The sequence below is a fragment of the Falco cherrug genome, chromosome 5 (genome assembly GCF_023634085.1).
Source record: "Falco cherrug isolate bFalChe1 chromosome 5, bFalChe1.pri, whole genome shotgun sequence".
In the NCBI taxonomy this organism is placed as follows: Eukaryota; Metazoa; Chordata; class Aves; order Falconiformes; family Falconidae; genus Falco; species Falco cherrug.
In genome coordinates, this window is record NC_073701.1 from 80202325 (window position 1) to 80222320 (window position 19996).

A 19996-nucleotide genomic window follows, 5' to 3' on the forward strand; every position below is an offset into this window, starting at 1 on the left:
GTATTTTGTTCTGATATACAGCTTTGTCTATATACACGTCATGGTGACATCCCAGGCCTAAGCCAAATGCATACAATACTTTATTTAATAATTTTCCTTTCAAAATGTTTTGATGTAAGGTCTGACATTTTTCCCATGGTTAATCATGAAACTGGGCAATGTTTCTTACAGTGCCTCGGACTTTACTCATGCAAAACATTCATCAGTTTAAATGCTATGATTAAGGGGAGCAGAGCTGGGGCCAAAAAAGGAAGCATGCAAAGGGAAAATAGATGTCTCCAATAACTTCCATTGGAATATGGAGCCTTTCACTTAAAATCTGGTTTAAATCAGTAGCTGCTGAAACTCATTACCACAAAAAAGATGGGTCCTCTGGTGCAGGCCCCGGTGGTGCAACTTGCAGTCTCTCAGCAGCCCCACAAGCGTACATGGCACTGCTTGGTGAGTCAGGTTCTCAGCATCTCAGAAAAACGAAGACACCATCTACTTAGGAAACCTTGCAAGGGAGAGACCCCAACCCGTGCCATTCAGTACCCTGTTGGAAGCATACAGCGCGGGGGGAAGGGGAGGGGATAGTTATTTCATGGTCTGTGTGGATTGAGGGCATTTACTCAGAATTACGCATGGACAGCCGTTCAGAGCTCAGCCAGCACTGACACTATGTCAGGAGCAATACGGGATGAATTTGTCTGCTGCCACACAACCGGTGGGGTCCGGGGCAGGCCTGGAGGTGCCCCGGTCCGGCCCTCCGGGGATGAGGCTTTAGCATCAGGCAGCCGCAGACACCTGATGTGCCCAGGGGCCGGGTGTGCCCGCGCGCCGCCGGTACCCGCTCGGCCCGAAACCGCCCCGACGCTGGGTGAGGGCCACCGAGGGTCCCCCCGTGGCTTTTGCCCGTCTCGGCAGCGACAGCCACCCCTCCCGCCCGCAGGCTGGGCGAGCCTGGCCGGGAGGCACGGGGGGAAGGAGGGAGGGGAGAGGGAGGGAGAGGAGGAGGCGCCCCCTCCCTCCTTTCCCCCGCCGCGCACCCGGGCTCCTGCGATGTGGTGAGTCACAGGCAGGTCAGGACCGCGCCAGAGGGGCGGAGGGAGCCGCGGGGACCGGCTGATTTACCGCTGGGAGCCGCCACCAGCACGGCGGAGGCGCCGGAGGGAAGGGCGCGCAGAGCCGCCCCGCAGCCCAGGTGCCGGGCGGGAGGCCCCTGCCCGCCGGGGCGCGCAGCCCCCGCCGCCCCCAGGTAGGGACGGCAGCGGGGGCCGGGGAGGCTGCGCCCGCGGGGGCTGCGGGGCGGGGGGAGCGGAGCGGGGTCGCGGAGGTGCGCCGGGCTGCGCCCCGCTCCGCCCCGCCCCGCCCGGGCTGGGCCGGGCGCCTGGGCGAGCACCGCGGGAGCCAGCCCGCCGGCGTGCAGCGCTCGCCCCTCCGGCGGCGGTGCCGGCGCGCAGCGCGCTCCGCTCCGGTAAGGGCCGGCGGCCGCAGGGAAGGACGGGGCGAGCCGGGGGACGCGGGGAGCGGGATGAGCCCGGCGCGGGGGAAGGACGGGGAGCGGCCGGGGTGCCGCGCCGTGCCCCGCCCGGGAACTTCGCGGGAGCGCGGCGCCCGGGGCCGCCGCTGCCCTCCCCGGGGCCGGCAGCCTGCGCGCCGGGCGGGCGCCGCGGGGCAGGTGAGCCGGGGTGCGGGGCCGCCGGCACCGGGCCGCCCCTGCCCGCCCGGGACCCGCACGGCGCCCGGACCGGAGGACGCCCCGCGAAGTCGCTGCCGCGGGCAGGGCAGGGCAGAGCGGGCAGCGCTCCCCGCAGCCGCCCCGCAGCCGCCCCGCAGCGGAGCGCGCTGCCCCCGCCCGCCCCTTCCCGCTCCGCGGGCGCGGTAGGAGCGCGCAGCGGAGCTGGCGGCGGCAGCGCCCGCGGCTGCTTGCGGCGGGGCTCTCCGCAAGCGCAACGTGGAAGTTCCAACTCGGAAGCGGTGGCTGCGAGGTGCGGGCGTGTGGTGGCCAGCCCGGCAGCTTGCCGTGGGGCTGAGGTCTGGGGGCGAGCCCGTGGGGTTCTCCAAGTTGGGGGGTTGTACGTCGTGGCTGCACGGCGTTCACAGTCTTCCTTGCACTCACGCTGCGGTTTGGGCTTTTTTTTTTTTTTTTTTTTCCCATTTTCAAAAGTAGAATTTGCTTAAATGGCAAATAATTCGCACTGTATAATGGCATCCCACCACTGTTTCCATGTCCGCATTAAATTAGGTGGTCTTTGGTTTTATAAATACTAAATGCATTGCCTTAGAATTTGGAAGTTTTGCCCATATATCTTAATATAGGGATTAATAGTCAAGTAATAGTGATATTTAACAAACTGCGCATTTGTAACCTGTAGGAGGTTATTCAAGCTGCAATGCATGTTTTTTCCAGAGAGCCTATGCCATGTGTGGTGGTTCATTTGTTTTCATCCTACAGGTGCTTTTTGCATTGTCTATCAGCAGAGAGAGGATGGTGTCTTTTTTTTTCTTTGTCTTTTTTTTTTGTCTTTTTTTTTTTTATGAGATCTGAGACGTTTGGATTCATAATCGGGCAAGATAAAGTGTCTCACATGTGCCTCTGAGAGCTGGTTAAATGTTTACAGATCATACACTGTGAGAGCAAAAAGCTAGCCTTTGGCAGGAGCTGCATGTTGAAAACTAAGTTAGGGAATGACTGTATCGCTTGTTCTTTGTGTGCCCAAATCCTTCTTCAGCACCGTATGATTCTTTTTCTGTTTTCTAATATAAACTGAATCGTGTGGAAAAAGGAATATTTTGTAAAACATTAATCTCTATTTACAGAAAAGAGAGTCAGTTTCTTTGCCTTTTTGGTGGGGAAGGAATGAATTATCTGTCTTTATCCTATATGGCTTTTTTTTCTCTGCTTTCCCCCACCCCCTTCCCCCCCGGTAGCCCCTGGGTAAACTAAATTGTTCATGTTGTGCCTGGAGAGTGGTTGGTGGAGGTGTCACTTGCTCAGAGGAGGTGGCAGTGCAGCCTATGGGTGGACAGGAGCATACTGCGTCAGGACAAACCAGCCAGAAAGCCAAAATTCAGCAAAGGTTCAATGAACCGCTTATGAATGGAAAACTGAGTGGCAAATGTTGTCCTCCCAGGACTGCCTTTCCCATCCTGACTTTCCTGCATTTATAGTTTTCTGGTACCTTAACTGATGACCCGTAACCTCTTCCTGCTGGTCCAATACAACTGAAGGGGCCAACCCACCTACTCTCAGTTCTTCTGTGATCTGCAAGTGACTGCTCTGTATTTTTCAACTTAGGCAGCAGGCTTTCAATTTCTCCTCTCCCAAAACTGGCTTTCAGGACTCCAGAGACTAACTGGCACAGCTGGTTGCAGTGCAAGAGCAGCCTTGCCTTTAGAGCCGCAAAGGGAGCCTGATGCCGGCAGCACTCTGTGCTGGGGCAGCCGGAGAGCCAGAGCTGCAGTGGTGGGAGTCCCAGACCTCTGGCTGATCTGCTTTGCACCACGACTGCTTTGCGGTGGTGATGTGTCTAGACTTTATTCGCTTCAGGCAGAAAGCAAGGAGAGATTCTGCATCGCCGTGTGTGTTGGTGGAGTATCTAGTGTAGGGGAAATCCTGCTTGGGCGCTCTCAGCAGTACAGAAACACACATCATTTCTTGAATGAGAAAGCAATAGAATAGCTGAGCCGTGTTCTCTGAAACTACAGGAGCGCGAAACCCAGAAGGGAGTTACCGGATCTGTTTGGCGCAAAAGAGAAGGAATGGTTTGCTTGCCCTGTGTTACTTCAAACAAACCTTCCTAATATTTTGGGTGGCAGCCACACTTTCGTGGCAGGTTCCTGTGAAACCCTTCTGTCCAGGTTTCCCACATCTCCATGGCTGCCTTGCTGGCTGACCTTCGAGACAGTGGCACAATTTTGTGTTTCATTAGGCTGTTACCCTCGGCCAAGCCATCAACCTGTGCATCTTGTCTGCTGCGGCCACAGCCTGTGATTTTGCCTCCCATGCGAAGGCTGTAGCTGGTGATTAAACCCATGCAGCTCACCACCCGTGGTCAATGCTGCGTGGTTCCAAGCAGCACTCCATCACTGAGGAGGCAGGACCATGGTCCCACAGGGGACTCTGGATGGCACCTCTTTGCCACAGCCAAGCCAGGAAGGTTTCTGTTGTTCTCTCCTTGCAAAAACATTGTGTTTTTCTCAGCAATGTTTTTAACAAATCTATATCTCATACATAGCGACCGATGCAAACACGTTAGCAGAAGCCATTTTTAAATCAGTTTCCTTACCCAGGGGAAATGTAGTATAGACAGGGCCTTCAGGAAACGAATAATTAGGTGACCTTTTTCCCCCCAGAATATCAGGTCTGTTTTATGTAGAGCTGTTTGAAGTCACACAAATTCTCATTACTCTCCAAATCTCTAACCTTGCCTTGTTTAAGATACCTTTTAGGAAATCAAATCAGTGTTTCAATCTAATTTCCAAAGGCATTCAAACACATGGTATGTGTGCTAACTTGTTTCCTCTAGCATTAACAAATCTAGCAAATTGCCAAGCTATTTGCCTTCAGGAAAACTATGATGTTGTACAAGAAGATAAAGTATTGTTTTCCTCCAATTTTAAACATTAGAAAAATAAAGGAGAGGCAAAGTTATCAGACCAAATTGGTCTAGGATATAACGCCTTTTGAAGGAAGCAATGTTCCCAAGTAGATTGCCATTTTTTTTGATCTGTTCTGAGACTTTCTAGTTGTGCTGTGATCTTTTTCAGTCACTTGATGTGGCTGGATGCTGACCGACTCCCCTCGGCTCAGATGGACTTCCCTTGAATTAGTTGCGATTGAGTACACCAAATATCAGAGTGAAAACAGAAGCAGAGATAAAGAATTTGAGGGGATTATAACCCTCAGATTTTAAGGAGAGGCTGTGTGCATAACCTAGGCGCAGGGTGCATGCGGTGCAGACAGGGAGGCGAATGGATGCCCTGAAACCCCTCTCCTCTGTCTGTCCCCCGGTGCGCCAGTCTCTGGGGATGCAAATGCCTCGGAGCATTTAATTTTTCAAGCAGGTGTCAATAAGAGAAGAGTTTCTGTAATGCTGAGGAGTTTAATAGGCTCAAAATGCTTTTGTTGTGCATCCTACAGCTCTATGATAGTCTCTTCTGCTTGTCCCAAGAAAATGAATGTGCAATCGGCAGCAGAAGGGATCTTGTTTGAATTCATGATAAATTTGGTTGGAAATACATGCAAAAGGAAAATTGCTGAATGCTTTCAGAAGATTTTCATTTTGCTCAAGTGTTCACACCATGGCCATCACCATGGTATTTGATAGCTATCCATTTTGTTGTGTACGTTGTGGCTTTAACCTCTCTTTGAAGGGTCACATTGGCATATCTTTTTTTTCCTCTAGTCACAGAGAAATAACAATATCTATATATAAGTTGCTTTACTGTAGCTCCTTCATTTTGACATTTATCCAACTAAATAGTATCAGAATCTTTTTGACATGTACGGGTATCATTTCTGCGAAGAATCAGTGACCTAGCTTGATAAATTTAAAAAATCAGCAATATAACTAAATATGTGACATTTATTGAAATTCATTCTTTGCCATGGAGCTATTTTCTTTCAAAAATATTAAGAATAGTAAGGGATTGCAGCTGCAATTTGATTAAATCTAGAGTTGTTACCATTTGCCTTCTGAAAAATTGATTCTCTCCCTTCCCCATCCCCCAGCTTGACATGCTTATTGATTAAAAAAACTGTGCTGGCCTAAGCCAGCATATATTTGTTAGTGTTTGTGTGCTTCCCATGAAAGTTCGGACAGGCTTTCGACCGTGGAAGCCAACTCTATTCCTAAACTATTGGAAATGGTAAGGTTCCTTAGCAATTGTTTTAAACTATATGATGACACATCTTTGAACCCCATTGTACGAAGGAAAAATACCTTCTGACTGGAGAGAGATTTCCTGTTTATGTGTGTGTTTGCTGGAATTAAGCCTTCCCCTGTGTGTTGGCTGGGTATTTTTTTTTTTTTTTTTTTTTTTTTGTAATCCAAAATGGCAACATGGCAAGTCACCTCCAGTGTTTATTTTTTGGACAGGATACGGGTCTTTTATGTTCAAAATAGCATGGCTCTGGAGTTGATGATGAAGCATAGGGCCCTCTCAGTTACACTTCTACAAGCAGATTCAGTTAATTGAGGTAGCACAGTTATAGACAGCTAGATTTAGGCAACAAGTAATTAACTCCTATTGACAATTTCATACAATGTAAGTTGTTCACTTCCCACACTGGAAGTTTTGGCTTCAGGCAGATGCTCTTTCAGCATAAGGATATGAAATTTGCCAAATGTGTAATTTATTTTATAAAATGGCTAGAAGCATAGCTTTGGTTGTGACTGAAGAGAGTTCCATTAAATCTTCTGATTCTCTTTATAGACTAAGAGTAGCCCAACAGGTGGCTTCCAGGCGAGAACCCAACTGCCAGAGGACTGCATGTAGTACCCGAAGGGCTTTCAGCTGTATAGATGTGGGCAGGTGATCGAAAAATAAAGCATATATAATAGTCCTGCCTCGTGGTATCTGGGGTGCCTAGGTCTGTGACCTTGTAGCATGCCTCTGCACCCTACGTGCTGCAGCTGATCCCCCTTCACAGGGGAGAGCTGGTGTTGTGAGACTCAAAAAGGCGTTTTTCCTATAGCAGCGATGAGGCTGGACCACCCTGAATTTAGGCAGTAAAGTTATAGTTATTTATTAAATGCAATGCTAAGGTTTCTGGTTTGCTTCAAATGATGCTCATTTTAAACAACTGTCTGGGACTGGGAGAAACCTGGACTAATAGACTGATTACGCCGAGCGTTTGTCAGGGCTGAGAGCCACATGGCCCTGGTGTGGGTTGTCTGCACCCAGCCCCAGCTGTGCGGGCTGCTGCCCCTGCCCACATCTGGCAGAGCATTGCCCTCAGCTGAATTCCAGTTCCTCTATCACCCACCACAAGGGCTCAGACCTACAACACATGTGGGTTTTAAGCAACTTGCTTTTTATACCTCCTTTTCTGGTTGTGCTGCTTGCCTGGTAGGAACCGTGAGCCAGCCAGTGGCTTCATGGTTGTTGTGGGGAGTTTTGCCACTGACTTTTCATGGACGCTGGGTTTAGCTCTGCATGGTATTTGCAAAATGGATTTTCTCTCCTTCAGCTTTAATAGAAGATTGAGATATCTTTTTTTCCACATGAAAATTTGATCATTAATATTTGTATGAATTGATTGCTCCTGCAGGAACTATTTATTTTTGTATAAATTTTGTGGAAACAGAAAGCCTTTCTGAGTATATCTAATGAGCAGATGAAAACAGTTAGCAGTTACAGTTAGAATCCCAAAGTTGCATTATCTCCTAAAATAAGCAGAAAATAAGTTTCTTTGTGTATTTTTTTTTTAGTTTGTTTGAGATGGATGCTGAACCTCACCTTTCATTTACTTTGCTTTTTCCATATTGAAACTGTTCTGGCTAGCACAGTTTCAGGCTTGGTAGAGGTCTGTTGTGCCATGTGAATGCCTAGAGAGATATGTGGGGTTTTGCTGTTTTGTCTTTAGCTTTATGATGAAGAAGAATGCTTTTTGGATTGGTTGGCCCAGTCACCAAAATGTCCCACCCCTGGACGTGTCCGGGGCCAGGTTGGATGGGGCTTTAAGCAGCCTGGTTTAGTGTCCCTGCCCATGACAGTGGGGTTGGAACTAGATGGTCTTCAGGGTCCCTTCCAACCCAAACTATTCTATGAAAATTTCAAGACCATTAAGAATATTTATTAAGACACTGGAATTTGTTTCTCCCCCTCCGTGGATGATCCTATGAGGATAAAGGTAGCAGATTTCCAAGTAACTCCAGCCTTTGAGAAGCTTCCCAAATCTGTGAGTTGTCCCAAATGCATGAAAAGAAAAGAAAATGTTTTGCTCTGTAAAACTGAAATAACTTCACAAGCTTTATCTGTCTTCAGATATACGCTGGGGTAACTGGGGCTTGGATTTCTATCTTTAAGACTGTTTTACAGCCAGAATTGTATTAGGATTTCTGTTATGGGAATTATATATCCTTTTATCTTTATTATATTTCCCTGTATCTGTTATGGGTGTTATTGTATCATTTTCATGTGTCTTCATGACATATGTCTTCTCATCCAAAAATACCAAATTCTGTTAGTTAGGTCTGAGAAAGCAGAATAAAGCAGAGAGAGACAGCTTTGCTGAAGACAATGAAAGGTGTTGGTAGTTGAATTCATGTCTAAAGTTGATTAATTGCTCTTTCCTAATGTCATTGAAAATGTTAAATGAATTACTGGAGTTATATTCAGTTTTCCTGTCTACTTCTGGAAAGTGGGTACTAATTTCAAATGTTATGTATTACTGTCCTGCAAAACCTTTGCTTAAAGTCTTTAAGTTTATTGCTTTTGCTCTTTGGATTAGAGGCCAGTATTTTTCCTGGGGAAAAATGATTCTTGTTAATCCTTGGTATTTGATATCATTCTTACAAATGCCCAAAGCGGCACTAAAAAAAATAAAATAATACAATCACAATATTAATAATGCTTTAAATAGTCCAATACTGTTTGCATTCTACCTACTCCAGTGAAGCAGTGAGCCTGTATGGAGCTCCCTATGTGATTAAGCACTTTTGCATCAGAGACTATAATCCAAATTTCACCCTGAAAAATGTGTTTACCATCCATTCAAATCAGTGGAAAATGTGCATGTTTGAAGATGCAATTTAGCCCACAGTAGATGATTGAAAACTTCATCTCAACTGTTGCTTAACCCTTCTGACGAAGGAAAACTTTGGCATCTGCTTTGCTGTTGCCCTCCCATACGTGTTCAAGGACAGAGTGCAGAGTTTTATCCTTGTTCGTGTTTGCAGTGCTTCAGAGTAGTAAATGGGGGTGTTGCCCCAGCCAGGATGTAGGTCCCTTTTGTTAAACTCGGGGTGTCTGGATACAAGTAAGCTGTGTCACCTTCAGTGGAAACTATGAAAGTCCTGAGAACAGGTAGACGACCCGCACTTGTACTATGGCTGTATTTCTACGCTTTGCTTTGTCTTCCTCACTTCCTAGTGTTTAGTGTTTATTAAGTATGTTGTAGTCAGAATCTGAAGTCGCCAAATGTCTCCTTTTCCTGGTATTGCAAACACTGGCCTTACATATGAATCACCAGAGAACATGGCATGGTGGCAATATTTCACCGTTTCCTTCTGCCTTCTCTGAGGATTAAAGAGCTCTTTGTCTGGGAAGGTCCTCTCCTATGATATTCCCCACATCTTCCCAGGACTCCACCTTTGCTCGTCAGTCAGATTTCCTCAGCGGGAAAATGCTGTTGAATCTACCCAGCATGAGAACTTTACTGTTAGCTTTTGAACTATCCTACGAAATTTAATGTCAGTTATGTTCATGCTTCAGTACTGCAGTATGTTAAAACCCCATTACATTTTATCTTCCATTAAATCCCATAGAATTTAGTTACCACTCTTTGCATGAAATTCCATTGGATTTGTGTCCTTTTTATCCTGATCTTACATATACAAAAGAGATGGATTGCAAGGCAGGTCCATTTGTGAGAAAGGGATGATTCCCTCCCTCTCCTGGTTATAGTCAGAAAGGCCTGACCAACAGCAGTTAGCTTTTCCTTTTTTTTTTTCTTTTTTTTTTTTTTTTTTTTCTTCCCCCCCCGGATAACTATGTCAAGCTACACACAAGGAGGAGCTCTGAATGCGGAGCATGCTAATAGAAGTTGGGAGAGATGAGAACCAGACAGGAGGTAGGTAAAGTCAGCACAGAGTGCATGAAATCACAAAAATCATTAATGACTTTGTGACTGCAGAACTGGATCCCATGTGTTCTCCTGCAGGACTGAAAAGGGAAAAGATTGTGCATGGTCATTACCAGTCAGAAAGACTGTTTGCTAGTTCTCTGGAGTTTTCTTTCCTACTGAAAACACATTTGCAAAAATAAGTATGTTTGTTCTTCTTCAGATGTAAGCTGCCATGATAAAATCAGCTGGGAGAGAGCTCAGAGACATCTTTGCTGCTTCCTGAAAATTGCTGTGTGGTTTTTTTGTTTGTTTTCAAATTGAGAGGTTTTCATATAACATGCTTTGAAAGAACTCCTTTTATGCAAATAATACCATGCTTCTCTCATAAACTAAAGACAAGCCGGGCCAACCTCTGCCTGCAGATAAGCATGAATGGCTTCCAGAGTTCCCCTGACTGAAGGGAGGGCTTCTTGCTCATCTGAGGAGAGTACAGGGCCCAGAATCCCTGGAGGGCACAAAAATAAGGTAACAACCGGTGAATTGTTTTCACAGTACAAAAAGCCTTTCAGGAAGCAGCAAGGAGCATTTAAGAGGTGGCTAAAGAATAAGAAAGTACCCCTTTCCCTTCTAGAGAAGGCAAATCTGGAGGTAGGTTATTTACTGAGACCTTCATCACATGCTATTAATAGGGGTAAAAGCCCATCAGTCAAATATTTGACTAGGCATGGTTTATAGGGGTTTCAAAGACATATGAAAAGATAATGCCTGTGTCCATTAGCTAGTTACTTGGAAATGCAGTGTAGGTTAATTCAGCCTTTCTTTAAAGAGTAATGATTATCTTCATTAACAATATATAAGAGTTTTAAAGATAGTCTTCTGCACCTATCATCCCTTGTTAAGTTATGCCTTCTATATCTCAGTATTTACCCTGTATCATATATTGCTCATTTTAAATACGGTAATATTGAGATTCTGTCATGTCAACAGATCTGCCTTTCAGGCTGTTCTAGGCACCCTGTTTTCTAGTCCTTAGTCAGCTCAGCTATCACAGGAATCGATTAGAATATTGTTTGCGTAAAGACTGTGGAGCTGAGTCTTGGAAAAGGTAGCAGCTTCACAGTAAAGGACCGTAACTTACCCTGACTTAAGTCTGAAACCAGGCTTTTGTGTGAAAGCCCGGGTGCATAAGAGGTTAGATCTGTCCCATCATTATCCCCAACAGCTGTACCTTGTTCAAATTTAAATTGCTGAAGTAATTGTTAATCACAGGAGTAGCCCAGTTTTTTTATCTGAACATGACATGCATGGTGCTAATAAGTAATACAATATAATTTGAATATTTTAAGTAGGAGCAGGGATGTAAAAGAAAATGTTCTTGTTAAATGACAGTGACCTTTGTTCAGTGCCCGAAGTATTTAATTCAGTGGTATCAACTACTTAACAAAACCCCATGCTCAGGAGCAATTGTTGTAATATAAAGTCCTAAATTAAAAACATGCATTAACTGATGTTTCCAAATTCACCACTGCCATTTTATTTTCCTTTTGGATAAGCAAACCAAGCTTAAAATTATGCGTAAGATCCAGAGAGGCTACTTTGGCATCTAAAATGGGGTTTAGAGTGAGTTCAAGGCATAAGTCCAAGAAAGGCATCCAGAAAGCTAACACTTGCTGGCCACAAAGCTCTTAGGTGCTTAGATTAGCTGGTGGCTGCGCATTGTGCTGAATATTCCCTGGATCTCACCTGAGCGTGAGCTCTACAGAAGAAATCACGTGGAGCAGTTAGAGGCCCTCGGTCCTGGCTGGGTTACAGCTCCCAGCTAAGCTTGTTTGCAGGCCCCAGACAGGATGGAGCCGGGCACCGCAGACGGGTCCTGCTGCTGACAGGCAGCCTCCAGTCCCACGTTCATTCCCTTCTCTTCCTCCTGGCCCGCTCTGTTCTGAAGTGTGAGGACCGCTTTGCCTAGGGGGATTCATATCCGCACCTTCTGCTGTTGGCATCTTCCCACCCGAACAAGGAGGAGGGTGAGGAACGGCCGCTGGGGTGAGATGCTGGATCTCTCGTGGCAGAAGGGCAGGAGAGCGTGGGCAGGGGCTGCCTGCACCCAGGGGAGGGCAGGTGGCAGAGGGGGGCAAAGCCAAGCCCTAGTCCTGCATTTAGACCTTTGGCCGACCTGTTCTTGCAGAGGTGAAGACCGCGGTTTTAAATCAGCCCCTGTATGGAAGGCAGCATCTTACAGCTCAGCCTTGCAGTGCCGTGCCTGTTGTAAGCACCGGCACTAAGCCCTTCGTATTTTGGAGGTGTTTTGTAAGAATAAGCTAATTTATCCTCATGTCACCTCTATGAGAAAGGTAAATAGTCTCTGAAGTTTGGAAACAGCCTCTTTACTTATCTCACAAACTCCTTGCATCTGGCTGCAGATTTCCAAAGGACACACTCCAGGGTCTGAACAAGTCCAAAAACCTGGTATTGGGCCCTGTATAAACAAGAACCCTTGAAAGGAGCAGTTGCACGTTTCAGCTCCCCAGGTCTCCCCAAAATGAGGGGAGGGGTCGAGCTGAAAGAAAGTAAATAAAGCAGCTGGAAAAGCTGTTCAGGAAAAAAAAAAAAAAGACCCTATTAGCATGAAAAAACTCTGACCACTCAGCCATCCCTGAACACCTTCTTCAAACTATTGAGCTTTTCAGCATCTTCTGAAGGTCAGCACAATATTTCAGAATAAAAGCTGTGGCTGACGGACCCTCGCTGAGGGACATCTGCCAAAAACCAGGAGCTGAGGCTGCTCCAGATCAGCCACTCTGCTGATTGCAGCTGTGACACTGTTGCCTCTGGTGAGAGCCAGGATGTCAGATAGGCTGGTCCCAGGCCATTTCGGGATTTATGAACACCAATACCGTAAAGTCCTTGGAAGCAGATCATGAATCACAGGTTCACAGCAAGGCAGCAGTCACGCCAATGAGCCATCATTAACTCAGTTTCTAAACTGAGTGAAAGTAGGGCATCAGTTAAAGTGCATTGCAATAACATAAACTTGCAGTGACAAAAGCAAGGTCAGCATTAAAAAGAAAAGGTCATAACCTCCTAACCAAACACAGATGGGAAATAAGCACTATCCTTGACATTGTTCCTGTTTGATTATCAAAAAGCTGCTGTGAAGCTAAGTAGACCATCAGGTTATTAACGTTGGTATCAGATAAAGGATGTGTTCTGCTAAGCTAAGGCGTAAATATAGACTTCATTACTTTCACTAGCCACTTTACAAACATAGCCAATTCAGTTTTACTCGTAGCTGTTCTGAGGGTTTGCACCATGTTTTTACTTGGGGCAAAGACCACCGAGTTAGTTTTGCATAGAGGCAGTTTGTGTTTGGTGGGGCACGTTATCTCAAACACAGCATTACACAATCACGGTTGTGCTGCCTGTGGAGCCAGCTTGGGAATAGAAGGAGTGCAGTCTATTTGCCAGCACTAAATATAATACATGAGGAGAAATCGTAGTATCAGCTCAACAGGCTGTGCGAGGCCAGGCTGGTTCAGCAGCCTCACAAAAGCTCCTAGATGCAGGGAGGGGGCTTGGAGGCAACCTAAAAGCCCCTGTGCAGTGCCAGCACAGGTCCACAAGCAGAGGTTTTTCCTGGTTTCTCCTTGATGTGGGTAAGCCACCCCCAGCAGGCTGAGTGAGGGAAAGCTGATGGTCTCATGCCAGCCCTTGGGCGAGCTCCCCAAATCTGGCAGCCCAGCTTACTCTTATAGATGCGCTGATCTCGCTTTGACCCTGCACAAAGTTTGACTGTGACACCTTGGCGTGACAAGATGTGTATCAAGCAAGGCATCAGCAACCTGTTGGAAATCCTTGACCCTAGGTTTTGTCACAAATTTGCCTCGTGGCCCTTGAAGACACATTGACTGAAAAGGGTGAAGTCATGGTACCCAGTGGCATGCTTTATGTGTGCCTGCGAAGCAGAAGAGCCTGACACCATCCTGCCAGCTCTTCAGAGAAAAGAACGGAGCCAGCATAATTTCTTTTGCTTGGTATCCTAGGTATTTCTGCCACACCTTGAAGGAATTGAGGGACTTGTTGAGTTTTAGTTGTTGTTATTGTACCTATTATATCTATTATGACAGCAAAACAGAATTTGATAATTTAGTGTGCATGTAGATCCTTCGGTACAGTTCTCATATAATATACTTTATCATCACTATCTATTAATGTACAGAATTTATTTTTTTTTCTTTTTAAAGAGATTAGTATTTGGCTGTGAAGAGTTACTGTCTCAGGGACTCCTAAGAACCATTAGCACCAAATGACAATTAAACTGCAGGAAATGCCCTGCATCAAGATCATTCATAATTGCTGGTAGAACATTTAGATCAAATCTGTATGCTGTCTTGGTTACTCCTGGCTATCTGCCTTTTAATCTTTTTCATTTTATGACCCATGCCATTCCTTTAATTATCACAGTATGGAAGGCTGTTAGCTTTACAAGACAGGAAAAGCTTCCAAAATCTGCTCTGCATTTCAATACAAGAATTCAGGTAGATAGATGTTATAACCATAAAGCATAAAGTAGAAAAATCTAAGTGCTGAGAGTAGTTAAGGGAATTGAGCTAAAACTGTGCTTGCAGCCAGATTTGCCAACTTGGCTCTTCACGAAAGGAGGAACTGCATTCCAAGGAAATTACACTGTCCCCATTCTGTACAAGACAACCACAAAATGCTCAGACTCATGCAAAAAGTTGATTAACAGGATCAGCTCGGAAATACAAGAAAACTGCTTTCTCCTACTGTAAGGTGTTTTTACCACACCAAAAACGGCTTGCATCTTTACCTGAGCTTGTGTGACTTCCTCAGTGAACCAGGGCATATGTCTCAACTGGCTAGAGTCAATAAAGGTCTTTGCTTTGCATATATGGCGAAAATATGTTAAGAAATTAATTAGTCTGTCCAAACATGGAAGATCGGTAGTGGAACCCAAGTACCTCCGTATTCAGTAACTTAAAATCGAAAACCGACGCTGTCCTTTGTTATTGGTCACGACGTGTACCGTAACAAGCATAACATGTTATTCTACCCCACACAGAGCTCCTTTTCTACATGGACTGAACACTTGGACTGAATAAGATGTTCACATGTCAGTTGTCAGGCTGAATTATTTGCTGCAGATACCAAGCTTAAGTCTGTGCTAGAACTGAATTTATTTTACTACCAGTGTGAAAAGCCACAACAGCACCACAGGTATTTTCTTACTGAAGCTCCACAATTGCTGACTTGCGTTTCAGATGGGGTGGATCAATAGTGTTGTGTTGTTCAAAGTTTACTTTCTATTTTTGTGCTATTGCTAAACAATATAATAATTCTAAAAAATCCCCCCATCCAGATGTGGAAAGCTGTCCTCCTGTATTTTCAAGATCTAAATTAACCTGAAAATACAAGCATGAACAAACAACGAAGGACCTACCTTATTGTGGGTATTTCCTCCCTGTTTTTCAATTACTCTTTGTATATTTTGAACTTCTTTTCTAGTTCCTGTTCTTTGCAGAATTGATTCCTCAGCCCTTAGAATGAGTACCGCTTCCACACATGTGAAATTCCCTGAATCCCAACAAATGCTGTATACCACCTTTTAAATTAGTCTTTTTGAGCAATGTGTAGCTCTTGAAATATATCAGCAAGTGTTTGCTGAGGTTCGTTATGAAAGAACCTGTAGTGCCATTGTAGCCCATCACAACAAAAAATGATTAAATAAATCCAGTTGTGACACAGACCCAAGACATGAGTTGGCTTTAGGATGTTAAGATCTGAACCAAGTTTCAAAGAAAATGCTCTACACTTTATTGCACTGCAGGACACCGACAAAAAAGAAATAATGCTAAATGAGTATAAGAATAACATTTTCTCCGCTGCAAAGGCTAGATTAGTGTTCTTGTGTTTTAATGGCAGTTAAAAATAAACTGGCAGAGAACAAAAATGCTTCTATTGATAGCTGTGGTGAATTACAGTGGTACTTTGGACCCAGTAATGGACCATGTATATTAAAGAGTATATTTTATGCAGGGAGAATTTAGATTCTTTTTTTGTGTGTTTGAATATTGTAGGAAAAGGCTCACAGATTAGTTGAACATGCTAATGAAAGCAATTTCTTCTGACACACATGACTGCACTGAATATGTAGAGGATTTAGTTAATGGTAGATCCTCCAGCAATTGCCTAGGCTGTGCTCTGCCCACCAGTTCCTCAGCATCAGCTAGCTGCATGCACGTGCACCTCTTGGAGTACCATAGAAACCTCCCAGCACTGTTATGAATAAATTTATGAACTAAATCACCACTACGAAGTCCTGTGACTCTATGCACTGGGAAAATGCATCATGATAGTGTATGTACTACACTGTAGAAGAATTGTGTTCCCACCTTGGTCAGGATGAGTAACCTAAACTAGAGTTGAAATAGTGCTGAAGACAAGGGAATGTGGATTTTCACTCAGATTAGCCATTTGAATTCAACTCAGAGTTCATTTGTGTGTTTGTTATTGACTTACTCCCTCAAATTTCCTTGTTCTGTCCATTATTTTGACTCAAGGTAGCTAATTCAGGTTAGCAATTCTGACTTAAGAACATTTTTAATCTGTGGACATAGAAAATAGGTTAACCTCTTGAAGTGTTTTATGTACAACCAATCTTGTCTACAGACGCAATCGGTTAATTCAAAAGTCTTACGAAGACACGTCCGCTGCGGGCTTAGACTGTTGAAGCTGGTGCCAGCACTGTGACAGATTTGCAACAACAAATTAAAGTTGGATGGATGGAGCTGTTATCACCTCCCCGTCTCATTTGTCTGTCCTGTTAAATGATGCTGCTGTCTCCATGGCAGGGCCTCTGATCCGCAGGGAATCAGGTCTTGAACTGGCACAGATTTCGGTCCAGGATAGCAAAGCAAACTGAAATGTCGGGAGCAGTTATCACTAGAGTTATCCTGTATACATTCGCCACCAGAAGTTTGTCAGAGCCCAAAGTAACAAGATGTACTGCCCTACTGGGAAAAATACAAAACTGTACTATCAAATATTTCCTTAAAGAGGGGAAAAGGCTACCATTTGCTGAAAATAGAGTTTTTGAAATATGAATTGATGTGGCTCTGCTGTTACCTAACCTGAAATGATCAGAGGACTAAATGTGTTCTTGTACAAACATGCTTTATATAGGATACGCATTTCCTTTTCTGTAATAAAGCAAGGAAAAATGAGATGCATGAAACAACCTACAAAACACTTTCATGTCAGCGTGTTGTCTTAGCTTGTGCAGATCTGAGGAGTCCTTTGTGATCAGAGTTAAATTTGACCTGAGTTGTTGAAATGGGAGCTAGGAAAACAAGCATGACCATGTTTTCTGGCTCCCTTGCATATGTCAGCTTGAACATGATTCCACAGTACGGCCAGGCCTGACTTGTTGGTACAGTGGCAAACAGTGTGAAGGAGAGACATGACGTTCAATATTTAAAAATTATCACCCAGGCTGTAATTAGAGAGAATGAAACTTGTAGGAAAAAGATTGCCATTGGGAAGCTGTTAATGGTACACAAACACTCAAGACAAAGCCTGGTGCGAACCATTGGACATAGAACTTGAGGTTGCCAAGCACACTAATACGACACCTCATTACTAGCCACTTGCAATGGTTGACCAAAATCCATTTTCTCATCAGTTATACAAGCTACTGTCTGCTGAGGGATGGAAGAATGAGTACATCATGACACAGGCTTTGAAAATATCTCTTACAAAAGGAATAATCCATCCACGACTATTGCTTGCTGATAGTTATTGCAGGCCAAAGCTTACAAGTCTTCTGTAGACACATGAAAGACACACTGACACACAAGTCACGAGAAGGTCACAAAAGAATGAACAGCATCCATCATTCAAACCAAGTAGAGAAACAAAGGGATTACTTGTTTTCCTTCTGCAAGTGATAGACAGCAGCTAGTTCTTTGGCCTGGACTCAGAAAGTGTATCTGTAGCCTAAGTATTTTGGTTCTAATTCAGCAAAACTCTTCAAGTGCTTAAATTCAACTGAAGTTACATTTGAGTGTGTGCTAAGGAGAACTGGGACTACTGGACCTTTGACAAGAGCTGAGACTGAAATTTTAATTCTCCAGTTTCTCTGCTTCTTCAGGTTGTGTTCAGGTGAAGTGTGTTTGCAGTGACCTGGTGTGGCGGTTACAGAAAAGCAGCTCTGTGTTGGAGGTTGCAGCAGTGGAATAAAGACCCTGGATCAAATGCAGATAAAAAGAGGCACTGAATGTCACGGGAGTCTCACCGAGGCACAGTGAAGTTTATATGATGTGAGGACTGTGAAGAAACAAATACCCAAGAAAAGGAGTTGCACATTGTACTCTTCGCATAACTCCTGTGTTCTCCCAAGGCTATAAACGTCTCACAGTAGAGCATGTGCCTTCTGATTTCAGGGACCATGAGGAAAGATTCACTGTGTCTTGGAGACATGCATTGTGGGGAACCATCCTCCCCAGAGCTGCCCATAAATCTGAGCCTGATCTTCCCATAGGTGGGAATCAGCAGATTTCTGTCTTGGAGAATGCTTAAAACACCTCAAAAGCATCCAAAGGAAGACACAATGATGGAGCTCAAATATGAGAGCAAAGATTACTTGTTTTCCTTTTATTGCTCATATTTTCCTTCCTGTAGTGGTGAAATACAGTACCTATTATTCCTGGCATTCTTTGCGTTACACTGAATCCCGCCCTTGCTCTTGCTGTTAAGCTTTTTGATTCCAATCTCACTTGCTAAAGGAGTTTAAGGAGGAATCTTCTGTCTCCAGAGCACAGATTCAAACCAGTGCTGTTTCACCAAGTGTAGGCAGAGTAGCCAATCCAAGGATACTGGCCTCACATCCCAAGATGTGATTTAAGGCAAAGAATAATTAGTCAGACAATATTTATGGCTCTAAATCGCTCTGCAGTGCACACTGGTGTTTACTGTTGGGACAGCTAGGGATTCTTTTTTTTGGACACTGGAGGAATGGGGAGGATTGTAAACTGAAGACTGGGAGGCATAGTGGGTGGGAAATCAATTTGGAAACTTATTAAAACAAGAACATAGCACAGAATATACTGCAACAAAGTAGGTGCCTGCCAAGTAACCTTGCATCTTTTTTTCCCATGTTGGTGCTTGATCAGCCTCATCCTCATCTGCTGTCTCACCTATTGCTTTCTCTCTCCACTGCAGTGCCACCTCTGTTAGATGGGTTTAAACTCCTTGCAGTAAACAATATACCTGCCTCCGCATTGTGTCAGAAATAGAGCACTTTTGGAATTTTCTGCTTAATCTGGTATTTGTCGGAACATGTTGACTCGTCAGAAGTAAATCTGCAGGAATGTGTCAGTTTTAGCAGTTTCTGGGGTGGAAGTGCTGGCTGAAAGGAGACCGATAGACCAGTCTCCCACTCCTCCCGTTGTGGGGACCTTTGCACTGGCGAGGCGGGGATGTGAACACGGTTGTTCTTGGATCAGGTGGGACTGCTGGGTGTTTCCACAAACTTCGAAAACTCTTGGTTTCATCCCAGCACAGATCAGGAAAAATTCTGTAATAGGTTTCAGAGGATGACAAAACTGTTTCCTGCCCTATACGATATAGAAGTCAGTGCTCTGTGTACTGGGGCTATTTTCTAATTATAGCGGTGCCTTTGCTCTTTCTTCTTTTCTTTTTCTTTTAACCTTGAACCATATTTGATTTGTTTCCATGATTCTTTTATCACTAATTAATATCAGAAAATGTTGTTGATTTGAAGGAAGATCTTAATTTCTCAATACCAGAAGCGTAACTTGTTCTTACTAGCTAATACTTGCAAATAGCCTCTGTTTCTGATTTTTATCCCCAGCTCTCGATCATTATTATTATCAGATAGCATGGAGGAAGAACAATTCTTTGTTTCCAAAACCTATTATTTTGTGTAATTAATGAGGTAAGCCACAAAAAGAGTTCAGTGGATGCTGAAATAAAATGTCACAAGAAATGCAGGAGAATTATTGATGGATTATTTTAACCAATCTAGTCAAAACACTGAAGTTACACATGTCTGAAACAGCTCTGGTCTATAGTAATCTTTTCATTTTGCTTGAAGTCTTAATGAAATAAAAAGTCAACACAGATTCCTATTTTTAGTTTGCAGTTTTCAAGGTTGTCTATTTTAAATCCTATCAGTGGTCATAA

The 19996-nt window shown here is 44.5% G+C and overlaps 1 protein-coding gene across 3 annotated transcripts in view; it reads left to right on the top strand.

Moving 5' to 3' along the window:
* Nucleotides 1-1086: 1086 nt before the first annotated feature.
* Nucleotides 1087-19996, top strand: part of MET (MET proto-oncogene, receptor tyrosine kinase) — a 90894-nt gene continuing 71984 nt past the window's right edge. For 2 of the 3 annotated variants that reach the window (XM_055711780.1, XM_055711782.1), the window contains exon 1: nt 1325-1456. The gene's annotated coding sequence lies outside the window, so the exon portion shown is untranslated. Of the gene's footprint in view, nt 1238-1324; nt 1457-19996 lie in introns of those variants that run through there. The other variant, XM_055711781.1, reaches the window with a different exon arrangement.